Here is a 15,463-nt window from a genome sequence, read left to right on the forward strand (position 1 = left end):
ATGTCGCAACAGTTCGCGATATAATAACTTGAGTGCAGCCGCATATGTAGGTATATATAATAAATGAATAGTTTCACTTGCTTTTCAGCAGCTGGATGCGAGCAGCCGAAGATCGGAAACGGTGGCGTGAAATTGGGGAGGCCTATGTCCAGCAGTGGACTGCGATAGGCTGATGATGATATTGATGATGAATAGTTTCACTTTGGGAAAAATACTAGGTACTTTAGTAATTCCCTAAAAAACTAAAGTAGGTATATCTTCAAGGACATCTATCTAGGTACACGCGGCCGAGTTCCAAGTTAACCCAGAAACGTGATTTGTACGCAAGTTCGGCGCTGCCAAGTCCGGCTTGGCAGACTGACGCCTGACCCCGCTCAATAAGTTCGCTTGTTCTTGGCCCACTGCTGCTCTGGAAGATTTTATGTGGAATTTTAACAGACTAGGTTTTTGCTAGAGTCTACAGTATACTATAGTAGTATAGTCTTCAAAAACGGTATGTAAGGGTGTGTCAACGCGCAGGTAACTCCAACACCTCTTGAGGTACAGGCCCATACTCCCTTCGATAAATCGCCACTCATTTTGGACTTCCTCTATTACGCACTTGTATCGTAATGTACAATTTCAGGTATCTTCTTTATTAGCACTTGAAACGATGATTTTGGGAAATAATTTTTATTATTGTATGTTGAAGTAATTGCATGCATGTCTGACGCCGTAGCTTGCGTGGGCGACGGTCGCGCGATGGTCGCGCGACGGCGATGCGACGCATACGAAATCAAACCTTATCGATATGGAAGTATGAGACGCGACGGCGACGGTCCACGCAAGACACGGCATTAGAGTACCTAAGCTATAGTTTTCGCTGTGCTTCTTTGCTACTTAAGTTACGCCGCCGTTGATCGTAGCTTGTAAACTTGTCGTAGCGTGTTACCATGATATTGATAGGTATTTAATGTGCAAGCCTGCAAGCACACAGTCTTTTATGAATGAATATATACTTAAGTTTAACCCTTAGTCCAAAACTTAAACAAAAAAGACATCAAATCACCACTTAGTAAAAAAAACTTTAAAAAAAGTAAATCTTTGCCTATAATTTATTCCATACTTGGGTAAAATTACTTTATAAACAATTTTACCAAGGTCAAACTCTGTATTTTCCACAATTTCGCGGCAATAACCTCAAATAGATAGACAGGCAACGTGACGGAAAGGGCCCTAGGGACGAATAAATCTGGCGTCAGACTAAAAATACCCCAAAGGGGTGAAATACCAGCCCTGTAACGGTGCGGCCACGACAGTGTAAGACCTGAGTGGTCGCTCGGAGCGGAGCGTTTGGCGGGGCGGGCGAGCGTGCGTTCACCCTATTGCAGCGTCCACTCAGGACACTTAGGGCCATTTTTTTCAAAGTGGTCCACCCCACTTTTTTGTAACATGGGTATTTTTTACGAGATTCATACTCAGAATCGAGAGTTTCGATCCTGATAGGAGAAAAAAAATATCCCAAGATTACAATACATTTTTTCGAACCTTCCATTCCGTTACCGCCATACAAAATGTATGAAAAAATGGTAACGGAATGGGAAAAAACCTTGGGACAATTTTTTCTCCTATTAGGATTGAAAGAGCTCGCGGTTCTGAGTGGAAAACACATAAAAAATTCCAAATCCAAAAAAAAGTGAGGTGGACAACTTTGAAAAAAATGGCCCTTGTACGAGCTTCATTATTTATTATTATACTCAGTATTAATTTATTTTCATTCTCTAGGCTACTAGGTTTTTTACAATATGTATATAAAAATAAAATATAAAAACATATAAACATATTATAAAAAACCTAACCTAGGGTGCCGCCAGCAGCGGGGCAGGGCCCAAGCTGCCGGTGGTTAGGGCTGCAGAGAGAGGAACCGTCGGACTATCCGCGCCGTGTCCAAGATCACCGCCTTCTGCATCTGGCCCTTGATCCAGCCACCTAGCGAGAGTCTCTTAAGATGTTGGTCGAGACTCTTCGCTATGAGACCGTTCGCTGAAACGACTATCGGTACAATGATCGTTGAATCAACATCCCACATGGCGGTTATCTCGTGAGCCAAGTCTAGATACTTACTGGACTTGTCCTTCTCGGCTTTCACGAGATTCTCATCATGGGGGATGGTGATGTCAACGAGCACGGCCCGGCGTTGCGGTCGATCTATCACAATGTCAGGCTTATTGGCTACAATAGTCCTTTATTATTATTATTATTTATTATGAAGACGCTACGCGTCGTCGTCGTTGAACGCATGCGTACGCATGGTCATACTAACGAGCGATGTTTGGTCGGCGAAAGCCGATTATGCGTCGATGGGCGACAGCGGTGGGTAGCAGCCATAGGTTGGAGCGAGACACAGCAATGGGACCTTACGTTCGCACCCATGGCCGCCGCTCGTCGCTGTCGCCTTAGACTTATGTCGTGGCCAAGGCGTAACGGCTCAGCCACGACATTGGTCTAAGCGCGACAGCGGTGAGCGGCGGCCATACATTGGAGTGAGACACAGCGATGGGACTTTTCATTCGCACGTATGGCTGCCGCTCACCGCTGCCGCGCTTAGACCAATGTCGTGGCTGGGCCGTAAGGGTTGTAACGTGACTCATGCTACAGGTTAAAGCGTGAATCATACAAATAGTTGATTACCATCTTTTGCAAGGGTTATCGAACTTTTTGCTACTTGTTGACCATTTTTTTGCGCCTGGTATAAAAAGTTCCCCTTTAATTTGTATTTTCCAGTAGTTATACTTACTGTTATAAATTAATACCTAAGAAACTGAAAGCGTCTAGCTTTTCAAATGTACTTGACGAGTAGGTACAGTCAACCAATTGGAACCCTAGGCCACTCTACAACCATGTCAAAATGACAAGCAGTAAGAGATTTCTTACAATCTGATTTATAACGTCACTATGACATAGTTCCAATTGGTTGACTGTACAGCAGGATTCGGGTGGGTGGTCTAGTGGTCAAGATGTTAATTACGTAAGCAAACACCAAGCAGGGTAGCATTCTTCATAACGTACAAACAGCTTTAACAAGTCTTTCAATAAAATCATTAAATTGTATTTTTCAAGGGCTCCGTACTTAGTCCATTAGAATACTTTATATTTTTGCCATATCTGACTACACTAATCATGGCCTGACATGCTCTGGGGCGGATTTTCTATTTATTATATAGCTTAGATTTTTAAAATTATGGTAATATTGGTAATCCAATATCTAGTAGCTTAGTAACAAAGACATATATAACTCCGTATAGACAGATAAAATCTAAGAAACTAACGTACCTTAGTACCATACAGAAAAAGGTACGGTGGCTTATGGCATTACACCTTTGGGGTACGCTCAGCTAGATGGCGCTAATATTAATATTTGACATTTTAACACATATCAAGCGAAGAATATGGGCCAAATTGTCAAAACTGAGGTTCAAAAGTTTTAAGCCTGTGTCGAGAGATGGCAGTCTATGCACTGTGATTACACATTTTACTTCGACAGTAACTCTCTATAATACTCGATCATCTTTGCCTAGTAACTACGTTCATAGTGAATATCGTTATCATAAACTTATAACTGGCATTCCTACTATTTGTACTCTGAAACTTATTCTTATCCGACAGAGGTCGCTTTTGCACTGTAGGTATACTCAATTGCAAGGAACTTGTGGAATTGAATCGTTGACAAGGTCGAAAATGGTTCGCATTGGCACTAGAGCTCTTACCATGAGTTTGGAAGTTTGGAATTCGTTACTCGAAACACGAGCCTTCTAAACGGCCTTCGGCTCTATATCGCAGTACATCACGGTTATGTGACGTGATGACGTCATCATGGCACCATTTTTCCATTACGACAGTATATCGTCACTACTTTTAAAAAAACTTGTATCTTCGTCTGTCAATGAAAAGAAAATTGTAGTACCTAAGTATGTATGGAATGCATAAAGACTCTCTTTCAATATATGTATAGTGTACAGGCAGGCAATTATGGTCGCGTGATAAATGATAAAACATCAGACCGTCACTATCGCACTATTCGTAAGTGCGATAGGGACGGCCTGATGTTTTATCATTTATCGCGCGACCATAATTGCCCTGCAGGAGTGTTATTTCATAAGGTTAGTTAAATTCTGCTTCAAAACTTACGTCTATATTTTTTCTATGTCTATGTACAAGTATGTTTATTTTACGATTACGTCTGATTTCACCAGAAAAACAAATAATTTAGAAATCTCACAGGCTTTTTATAATTTTTAGTTTTAACAAGTATAATATAAATAAATATAACAGATTGGGGAATTGTTTAGTTTTGCCGCACAATGAATGCCATTTTCCGTGATAAATTATACACCTGAATAACCCGAAAGATTTTAACCACGCATTTTTAACGTAGAAACAAACAAAAAAATTTATATGAATTTTGTAATTTTTGGAGAATTTTTTCTTTGTATTTTTTTTACTATTCATAAAAAAGTAAATATTATTCATAAAACTGGCACTTAAAACGAGTTTAATCGTTTTTTTTTCTAAAAACCTCATTTTATAAAGGTTCTCTCATCTCACTTTTTTCTCTATCAATGAGGATAATGAGACTATTCTCCATAATGGCATCAACGCCGTTAAAGAGGCCTTTAATTTGTACTGAGAAACAATAAGAAAAAAAAAACAATTGGTAATAATTCTGCAACTAGGCGATAGATTCAGAAAAGTTTATAGGAATTATAGTCTCTTAAATGTGGTCAGGAATGCACTGTTAAAACCTTTCGGGTTAATCAGGCCCACGGTGTATATGTATCGTATTCTAAAATATCAATCTCGTGGTAGATGCTTCCATCTTAATTGATTTGTAACCGGCAGGAGTGTTTGCGTTACTCGATTTGATTGGTTTGCCGAATCAGTGGATGTCAACTGAACGAGGGATGGATTTACATAGGTCCAGTGTCAATGTTCCTGCGAGTAACATGACAATTAAGTGGTTGGCTAACGAGCTGAAACGTTGGTCATGATAAGTCGCCATCTGTCAGAGGTGCTCAATAATATATGTAAAGTTCACCAAGCCAGAAGCGATGGCAGCGCAAGTTATTTTGGTATATACTCCTTAATTTGTCCGATTCCTTTGTTGGCCTTTTTCTTATTTCGACTCAATCGTTATTCGTCATTTTGTATGGTCATAATTTTTCTGAGTTGGCACCGACCTAAGACTACGAAAAAACACGAGAAACTTAGATTTAACAGCAAACATGCTGAAAGAAGATTATGACGAGTAATTAACGAGACGGATTAAGATAAAGATAAATAACGAAATTGACCGTAGTTGAGAAAGACCATCAACGATCGTGACGAATAAAGAATGGCCGACGAAAGCAGAATTGGACAAATTTAGGAACGTGACGAATAACGAACGTGTCGACACTGTCGACCCTAGTGTATACCGGAATTGTACCATCTCATAACGGTTAGGAACAATGTGTACGTCGCCAATATTATCAAAAGGTACCTAGGTCTGAACCACTCTGAACCTTACCTACGGTACCTTAAAATACGTGAGTGTCAGAATGGCGGGTGTACATCAAGCAATACTGGTGTGGTATACGTCAGGAGTTAGTGCTAGCAATGTGCCAAATGTGCGCCAAAATTCGAGCAATGTGCTCTTTGAACTCCAGAGATATTTAAGAAATTAATGACACCCGCCATTCTGATGTCAGGTTGGCGGGTCCATTTCCAGTTCTAGCTAATGGATGCTTACTCAAGGGTGAAAGTACTGCCTAAGGTTAGTGCTCGCAATGTGCTTCCACATGTATGAAACACACACTAATTCAGAGAGCTGTTGAAGAGTAATATATGATTGAATAAATATATCTATAACGCCTGCTGAAATAAAATAGCAATGTTCATTGCCTGCAATGCAGCATTAACATGCAGGCGCTTTTCACAAAAAAGTGATATTTATTCAATCCTATATTACTCTTCAACGGCTCTCTGAATTAGTTTGTGTTTCATACATGTGGAAGCACATTGCGAGCACTAACCTTAGGCAGTACTTTCACCCTTGAGTAGGCAGCCATTAGCTAGAACTGGAAGTGCACCCGCCAACCTGACGTCAGAATGGCGGGTGTCATTAATTTCTTAAATATCTCTGGAGTTCAAAGAGCACATTGCTCGAATTTTGGCGCACATTTGGCACATTGCTAGCACTAACTCCTGACGTATACCACACCAGGATTGCTTGATGTACACCCGCCATTCTGACGCTCACTAAAATACAGTTTTTTGTCTTGTGTTCTGACCTGCCTTCATATATTTATGTACATGTTACACAGAGGTTTTGTCATTAAAATTAATGGCTACCGGTACACTGGTGCCAAAAGTCCCAGATTCAACCTAGTTCTTTCAATGGCTAATGGTTATTTTATGTATGATAGGGCAGAATTTACTGTTCATAAGAAATTTGGGCAACTCAAATTGAATTTAAATTCTAAATGAGACCTTTTAAGAAATTATTTAATTCTGCCGTTCAGACTTAGATGTATCACATCAAAATATATCCTCTCGACCTATTCGAAAATGGGCCATAATGTGTGCCTCACATGACACATGCATGTTAATTGACAGATTTCCACAGCAATTTTAAAAGCCCTTCGACCCCGGGGACGATGGGCCTTCCATTAAGACAATTATGCCTGGGTTATTTTAATCCCTCACGTTTTAGGCTTAGAGTTTAATGAAAATATTACTGTTGCATTCGGGCCGACGATTTTTCGGGATTGGTTAGTGGAAAATTAGAAATGTATTGGATAAACCCGAAGGCTTCTAAAGCCGATTTTGGCGAAGTAATTTAGTAATAAATAACCAAATCGTAACTATTCCAGCAATTACGTTGCAGTACCCATTGTTAAAATAAGTGCGTTTTCGCATTATCCGATCCGATATCGGATGTCGGACCGATATTCCATATATTTACGCCTCTATCTTTGATTTTTTCACTTGAAATCCTTCCGACTTCCGATATCGGATTGAATAATGTGAAAACGCACTAAAAGAATTCATACACTACCTATTTTAATCCCCGACGCAAAAACGACGGGGTGTTATAAGTTTGACGTGTTTGTCTGTTTGTCTGTCTGTCTGTATGTCTGTCTGTGGCATCGTAGCTCCCGAACGGATGAACCGATTTAGATTTAGTTTTTTTGTCTGAAAGCTGAGTTAGTCGGGAGTGTTCTTAGCCATGTTTCATGAAGATCGGTCTACTATGTCGCGGTTGGGGCTTTTTTCAAAATTTTAATTTTGTGGTTAGGATATTCAACAATGGGTAGATAACGGACTTATTTTCAAAAATAAGCCATATTACTTACCTACCTTAAGTTTTGCACACTGTATAAATCGCGTCGTTTATATAAATAAGATTTTTCTTGAGTAGCCTGGCATGCTCGAGTAAAAAATTCAGATTTTAAGGAAAATTTTAATTTACAAGAAAAAATACCAACAGTCAAAATGCAAAAGACAGTCGAATTACTAAAACATTAGTTTCTAGTGTTCAACATTTGTCCCAGGGCAGTGCAGCGGCACTCGATACCGCAGTACATATTAAACCCTCGTTCGATGCTCGGCCAGACAGCTTGCGTTCTAGAAATTTCCATACCGGTGACGTCACGATCACGAGGGGTGCGCTTGAATTGATGGAGTGTGACTCAGGAAATAGGTACCTATAGATATATGTTGGTTACTTGGGTGCACGCTAACCCAACCTTTTAAGGGTAGGTAAAGATGAGTACATTAAACACTAAGATTAGATTATTAACCTTTTAACCGCTTAGAATTTTTCATTGAGTATGTTTCAGTTGTTTTTTTTTATACACCGTGTTTTTTTTTTGTTTTCCCGTAAATTGGACACGCAGTTAAATTTATCATCAGGAACCACCCCGTATATCGCTTTTTTCATTTTTTCGTTTCGTGAGAGGACAGTGTTTGACGGCGCGTGTCAAAAAAATAATAATATTAGAAAGTGCCACACACGTGTTCAGTAATTAAATTAATTGTTTTAATAATAGTAAGAGTTAAGAGGCTAGTTTCTTAGAGAAATTGATTGTATTTGAACTAAAGAATCTTCCCTTAAAGGTAACGGAATTCAATAAAAACAGGGTGTACTGTGCTTCTGTCGCCGCGCCGCCGGTAGTAATAAGCAGTTATGCGAAAGTTTGTCTTTTTTACCGATTTCGGTGTAATGTGGTTTCGGTGTATTTAAGGTACCAAGAACGATATTCTACTATTCTATTCTATTCTATTCTATTCTATTCTATTCTATTCTATTCTATTCTATTCTATTCTATTCTATTCTATTCTATTCTATTCTATTCTATTCTATTCTATTCTATTCTATTCTATTCTATTCTATTCTATTCTATTCTATTCTATTCTATTCTATTCTATTCTATTCTATTCTATTCTATTCTATTCTATTCTATTCTATTCTATTCTATTCTATTCTATTCTATTCTATTCTATTCTATTCTATTCTATTCTATTCTATTCTATTCTATTCTATTCTATTCTATTCTATTCTATTCTATTCTATTCTATTCTATTCTATTCTATTCTATTCTATTCTATTCTATTCTATTCTATTCTATTCTATTCTATTCTATTCTATTCTATTCTATTCTATTCTATTCTATTCTATTCTATTCTATTCTATTCTATTCTATTCTATTCTATTCTATTCTATTCTATTCTATTCTATTCTATTCTATTCTATTCTATTCTATTCTATTCTATTCTATTCTATTCTATTCTATTCTATTCTATTCTATTCTATTCTATTCTATTCTATTCTATTCTATTCTATTCTATTCTATTCTATTCTATTCTATTCTATTCTATTCTATTCTATTCTATTCTATTCTATTCTATTCTATTCTATTCTATTCTATTCTATTCTATTCTATTCTATTCTATTCTATTCTATTCTACTCTACTCTACTCTATTCTATTCTATTCTATATATGTATACCGGGACTGACAAAGCCCATCATACAAAAAAGTGTAGGTACAATTGAAATTTATGGGCCTTTTAGGCATAAAACGTGCGTCATGGAGCCGCCAGGGTTGAGGCGCACCGATGGTAAAAGGCCTGACGGGCTGACCTTGGTCCCGTGCTGTTGAGGGCGCTGCCTTATATGGGATGCAACTTGTCTCAGCATTTACGCTGCATCCCATTTGAGGCAGACTACAGGTTGTGCTGGCTCGGCAGCGGAGTCCGCGGCAAATTTTAAGCACGCAAAGTACTCCGTGTTGGAATCAGCTTACGACTTTGTGACGTTGGCGATTGAGTCGGCGGGGCCTTGGGGCTCAGAGGCTCGCTAGTTTTTCAAAGAATTAGGGCATCGTTTTCGGCAGAGGGACTGCGATCCTCGTTATGGGTCGTATCTGGTCCAACAGGTCTCCATTGCAGTCCAGTGGGGTAATGCAGCGGGAATAATGGGGACTTTTGAGCCAGATTAATTTAGTTTTAGTAACGTTTAAGATCTGATTTGTATTAATTACCCTTTTGACATAAATTACATAATGTAACATACTTTGACGAAGTCTGCGCTGTGGCATAAAACTAGATGGCGCTGTTTCGCAGCCTGCGTGCCAAATATTTTTGCGTGTTTTTATTTTTTATAACAAATAACATAAGTGGGTATTTCTTTATTTTAATATCTGGAATGCAAATCAATTTTAAGGTAAAGACAACCTGCATTAAGTGTTGCGACTTGCGACTGATTTTGAGTGAGGAAATGCCGTAAGATGCTCAAAATTAAGTATCAATATTAAATAGATATTTGTTTAAAAAAATATTTCCACTAAGACGCGTCTAGTAGAAGGGAAGCCTCAAAATACCTACGTAGGCAAAAATAGGCGATAAAGTTTCTTAAAAAAGGGTTCGTCCCCATTTGTTTCAAGAAGGGTAGTTAGTAAGTAGTTAAAAAATAATAGTTATTTGTTATACAAGGGGGCAAAGTTGTATTTTAACGCCGAGTGTGGAATTGACAAACGAGCAAGTGAAAGGATTCTATAGTTGAACCACGAGCGAAGCGAGTGGTTCGAGAATAGAATCCTGAACTTGCGAGTTTTTTAACACACGAGAAGTAAAATACATTTGCACCCGAGTGTAACACAAAACTTTTCCCCTCACTATAGCGAGGAAACTACAACGCAAAAAATGCGTTTATCACTGCTTCCAGTAGTCCCACAGGTGGTAAATCATCTTTATTACTAGATTCACCTACTTTTATCAATTTTAAAGCAGTTAATTTGACTTTATTCAAGGTCAAATTACTTTACCCACTAGTGGATAAAATGCGTTTTTACCCGCTGGTATTAAAGGACAAAACACGTGTTTCCGAGCTAGTGAGGGAAAAATGATCTTTTTCTATCGTATTTTATTGGATAGGCGATAAAAAGTATCATTAATAAAAATCCTGCTAATAAACGTTATATTTTTTTTAACTTCATAAAATGATTATACTCCTTGTATATCCCTTTAAAAAACTTTCACGGCAAGTGGTTTTCATCGCGACATATTTGTTTGCATAATTTTATTTTTATCATATTCTTCGCTACATACAATCTTGGGGCGCGTATATTTACATAACAAATAAATTTGCGAGGAAATAAAATAAGGGTTCGCCCCTCTCTGAGCCTCTCGAAGGACTTGGCTCGATTTTCCCTAGGCGGTCTTGACACTCACGTAAACCAGTTTATTTAAGGTCTTTTAATACACCCTGTTGTTATGGAACCGGAGGTGAAGTTATAATGGTTCATTTCAGAGTTAAATTCGCTTTCACTGGGGTGGCAATGAAAATCTTCGCTTCCTCCATTTCGTATTCAGTTCAGCGTTGAAATTTCAACTTTTAGTCGATGGAAGTAAAGTAAATTTCAAATAAAAGGTTGTCTTTGGATTTGTTTGTTAATAATGGTTGCACTTTCAGAATGGTGACACGTTAAAATCAAAGGCCAAGTTTGGAGATCAGAGATCGAGCCGGGATTCTGGGAATTGGGATGCAAATCTAAATTGTCTTACATTTTAGTCATTGCTGTTATAATAGGAAAATTCTCAAGTGAGTTAAGTACTTATACTACGTATTTGGGTATAATCAAAGAGGATCGAGTATTATTGGCTTCGTGCGAAGTGCATGGAGGGAGTAAGCAAAGCGATCGCAGTGCTTGCGGTGGTCAAAATCGACACTGATTGTGGTTGTCATCTATCAAAACTCATAAAATATAATACAATGTGTAATGTTTGATATGGGGCATCAATGTTGTTTCGTTGTTAACTGTAAAAATAATGGCATAAATAGTAGTTGCACGTTCTATGCGTTTCTTAGAGCACATTACCGTAAAAGATTATGCTTAAGAGGGCTTTCGTGTTAAAAATAGTGAAATCGCAACCGAGCGCTTGATCATACCGTGTGTGGTATCAAATTAAAGGGCTTTGCGAGTAGTTTATAAATATATATCACATTATAGGACTTTTTCTACTTGGTCTAACAAAATATGAGAAAATGTCCAAAAGTGGTAATAATTGTACCGGTGAAGGCTCGTTTTAAAAAAATTGGCAAAAATCAATAATAGCAATTTATAATCACTAAGGCATAACAGCAATTTAAGTAAACGTTACAGATTAATTTAGTACAAAACTTACTTCGATGTGATGTAGATTTTCAAAGAAATTGTCACTTAATTTTAGGTAATTTCTGAAAAAAATTGAATTCGCCTTAGGCTAGTTTACTCTTTTTCAAAAACTTAAAATAAAAATCTAGTCTGAAATGATTGTACAGGATATACGAATTATAAATTTACCCGTTTTAATATTCAAAATTGTCCAAATTTTACAGATAAGATCGACTGATTCAGCTCTATACGTGCGTTTTTCTAAACGTGCATTAGAGAAAAATTCATAATTAATTTAGTGAGTTAGTTTTCAAAAATCCAGTCTTATAAAAATCAAGATAATAAGATGTTCTAACTGGAACTTGAATTAAATAAATCTATATTGACCGGGATATAGACCGTGATTACCTTTTTGATTTTTGTCGAGCTCCCGATATTTCGGGATATATCGGGAGCTCGACACCCGGGAGCCCGATATATCGGGAGCTCGACAAAAATCAAAAAGGTAATCACGGTCTATATCCCGGTCAATATAAGTCTAATGAAAATAACCGTGAATCATTCAAAACTCTTATTAAATAAATCTATTGGATAACGGAAAGTGTAGTATTTCACCGACTAAAACTATCAATTTTACATTCTTTTGACGTTTTTTTTGAAAGCAGCCTTAAAGATTCAGGTCTAGCCTGGGAATAGGCCCGTGTCGGATATTTCTGCGGCCGCGGACATGACTAGGTATTTACGTTTAGATTTGTTTTATATGGCACTAACGGGACGGAGGTTTAGCGAATACCATATCACTAGCTCGAAGAACTTGTACCATTACTCCTATGTTCTTCAAGATTCCTTATATGCCCTGCCAGCACCAATTTATTGACTCTTTCTGTAGTCTGGGGTTGGAAGTTTATACCGTGAGTAATGCTTTGGAAATTGATTTTTGGTATTATATCCATGTCTTTATAATCTATCTACCAGTGGCGGGGCGTGAAAATTTTCGTTGGTAAAGCCGGAGGGGTTTTTGGAATCTGTTTTGTATGGACTTCTACAGATACTACAGAATTTTAGGGAACCCGTTGGGAATCGAGTTGTATCGACGCTCCGCCACTGCTATCTACCTAAATTACACTTGAAATAGTAGCTCTTGTTATTCGATTTATTTAAAATTAACGAAAAATCGTTAAAATATAATGTTTGTTTACATGTCATTTTTTGACATTTTCCACTTTAAGTTCACATGGTAGTGGGCGTAATTGTCATGCACGTAGCCAATAGAGAGTTACTGTCAAAGTAAAATGTGTAATCACAGTGCATAGACTACCATCTTGACATCTGACATCCATTTTGACAATTTGGCCCATATTCTTAGCTTGATATGTGTTAAAATGTCAAATATTAATATTAGCGCCATCTAGCCGAGCGTACCCCAAAGGTGTAATGCCATCTAGGACACCGTACCTTTTTCTGCATGGTTCTGAGGTAGGTACGTTTTTTCTTAGACTTTATCTGTCTTTACGGAGTTACATATGCACTCAAGTGCCAAGAGTAACTATTATGGTGATAGATGTTTTGACTTGACGAAACGTCAGCCCTAAATATGTACCTACATAATATACTGTCTGCCTGCAGATAAGTATTATTATCGGAAGCCAATATGGCTAAATTCAATAGTATCCTAAATTTAAGTTTTTAGTTGATAGTTCATATATAAATGTTACTATATACCAACATACACAATGATTAGATAGGTGTCTACATAAAGAGATCATGTCCCATGAAAGCCCGTGGTTGCGGTTCCAAGCCGCAGGATATATGGCACGCATCAGATGCAGTGCCAAGCACCAAACTCTAACGGCCTAGCCACGACAATGGTCTAAGCGCGACAGCGGTGAGCGGCAGCCATACGTGCGAATGAAAAGTCCCATCGCTGTGTCTCGCTCCAATGTATGGCCGCCGCTCACTGCTGTCGCGCTTAGACCAATGTCGTGGCTGAGCCGTAATGTATGCGGCGGACTATTATTTTATGAGTAGAGTATAGCTTTGTGGCTTTCCATGCCTAAAGAGTCCTCATGAGTTGCTTTTCGGTGAAGGAAACCGTCGTGAGGAAACCGGACTAATTCCAATAAGGTCTAGTTTACCCTTCGGGTTGGAAGGTCAGATGGCAGTCGCTTTCGTAAAAACTAGTGCCTACGCCAAATCTTGGGATTAGTTGTCAAAGCGGACCCCAGGCTCCCATGAGCCGTGGCAAATGCCGGGATAACGCAAGGAGTAGAGTATGTTCAGATGACAAGCGCTCAACGCGCGTTTTGAAAACGCGCGTTTACAACTACATAACAGCTTATTCAGGCTGTACACATGCTAACGCGCGTTTTATTAATACGCGCGTTGAACGCTGCGCTAGCGCTCGACTGTTGTCAGCGCGCGTCAACGCGCGCTTTGAGATCATTGGTTTTCTATGTTTCCGTTCAGTTGAGCGCGCGTTTTCGACGCGGATGGACGTATTTTAGGGTTCATCGGGTCGTCCAGAAATCGTCCGAAATGGAAACCGAAGCTTTTGATACGGAATTATTTATAGACGAAATAGAGAAACGTCCTGCGATATGCGATATGACAAGTATGACATGGCTTTCAGTCAGCGTTACGAGGAAGGTTGTCAGATACAAAAGTTCCTATTAGAGAAAGTGGGCATAAGAGGAACAGGCCGTTTGAGGAAGTGGCCATCAGAGGAAAAGTCCATGAGAGGAAGTGGCCATAAGAGTAACAGGCCGTTTGAGGAAGTAGCCATCATAGGAAAAGGCCACGGGAGGAAGTGGCCATAAGAGGAACAGGCCGTTAAAGGAATCGGCCATAAGAAAAAGTGGCCTTTAGATAAATGTGGCCCTTCGGGGAACGTTGTCACTAAGTGGCCCTTAAAGGAAGTGGCCTATCGGGGAAGTGGCCGTTCATAAAACTTAGCCTAAAAATGAAAGTGGCCCTAAGTGACCGGATCCACAAAATTAGGTGGACCCAATATCTCCGTCTTCTGGCGCGTCGTTTCAACTGTCGGTATAATATCACCGTTAAAACTGTTCCTACGGCCATCTTCGACAAATGTAAGAAATCTGACTTCGACAAATGTGAACAGATACAAAAATTTCTACTCAACGCTTGACTGAACCATAGCGATATAGTTTGGCCAGGCAATGTCGCGTTACAATAAACATATATAAATGCACGCCTGTATTCCCGGTAGAAGCGCGTGTCAAATTTGTGAGACATGTTCAGATACAAGCGCTCAACGCGCGTTTTGTTAGCGCACGTTTACAACTACATAACAACTTATTCAGGCTGCGCGTTCAACGCGCGCTGAACGCTGTCATCTGAACATACGCCTGGTCGCGGCAACGCGCGTTCAACGCCCGGCAAGCGCGTGTCATGTGAACACTATACAAAAATTTAGCGCGCGTTTAACGCGCGTTGAACGCTTGTCATCTGAACGTACCCTAAGAGCATGTTCAGATGACAAGCGCTCAACGCGCGTTTTGTTAGCGCGCGTTTACAACTACATAACAACTTATTCAGGCTGTACACATGCTAACGCGCGTTTTATTAATACGCGCGTTGAACGCTGCGCTAGCGCTCGACTGTTGTCAGCGCGCGTCAACGCGCGCTTTGAGATCATTGGTTTTCTATGTTTCCGTTCAGTTGAGCGCGCGCTTTCGACGCGGATGGACGTATTTTAGGGCTCATCGGGTCGTCCAGAAATCGTCCGAAATGGATACCGAAGCTTTTAATACGGAATTATTTATAGACG

This window comes from Leguminivora glycinivorella, chromosome 17 (genome assembly GCF_023078275.1).
Source record: "Leguminivora glycinivorella isolate SPB_JAAS2020 chromosome 17, LegGlyc_1.1, whole genome shotgun sequence".
Lineage (NCBI taxonomy): Eukaryota > Metazoa > Arthropoda > Insecta > Lepidoptera > Tortricidae > Leguminivora > Leguminivora glycinivorella.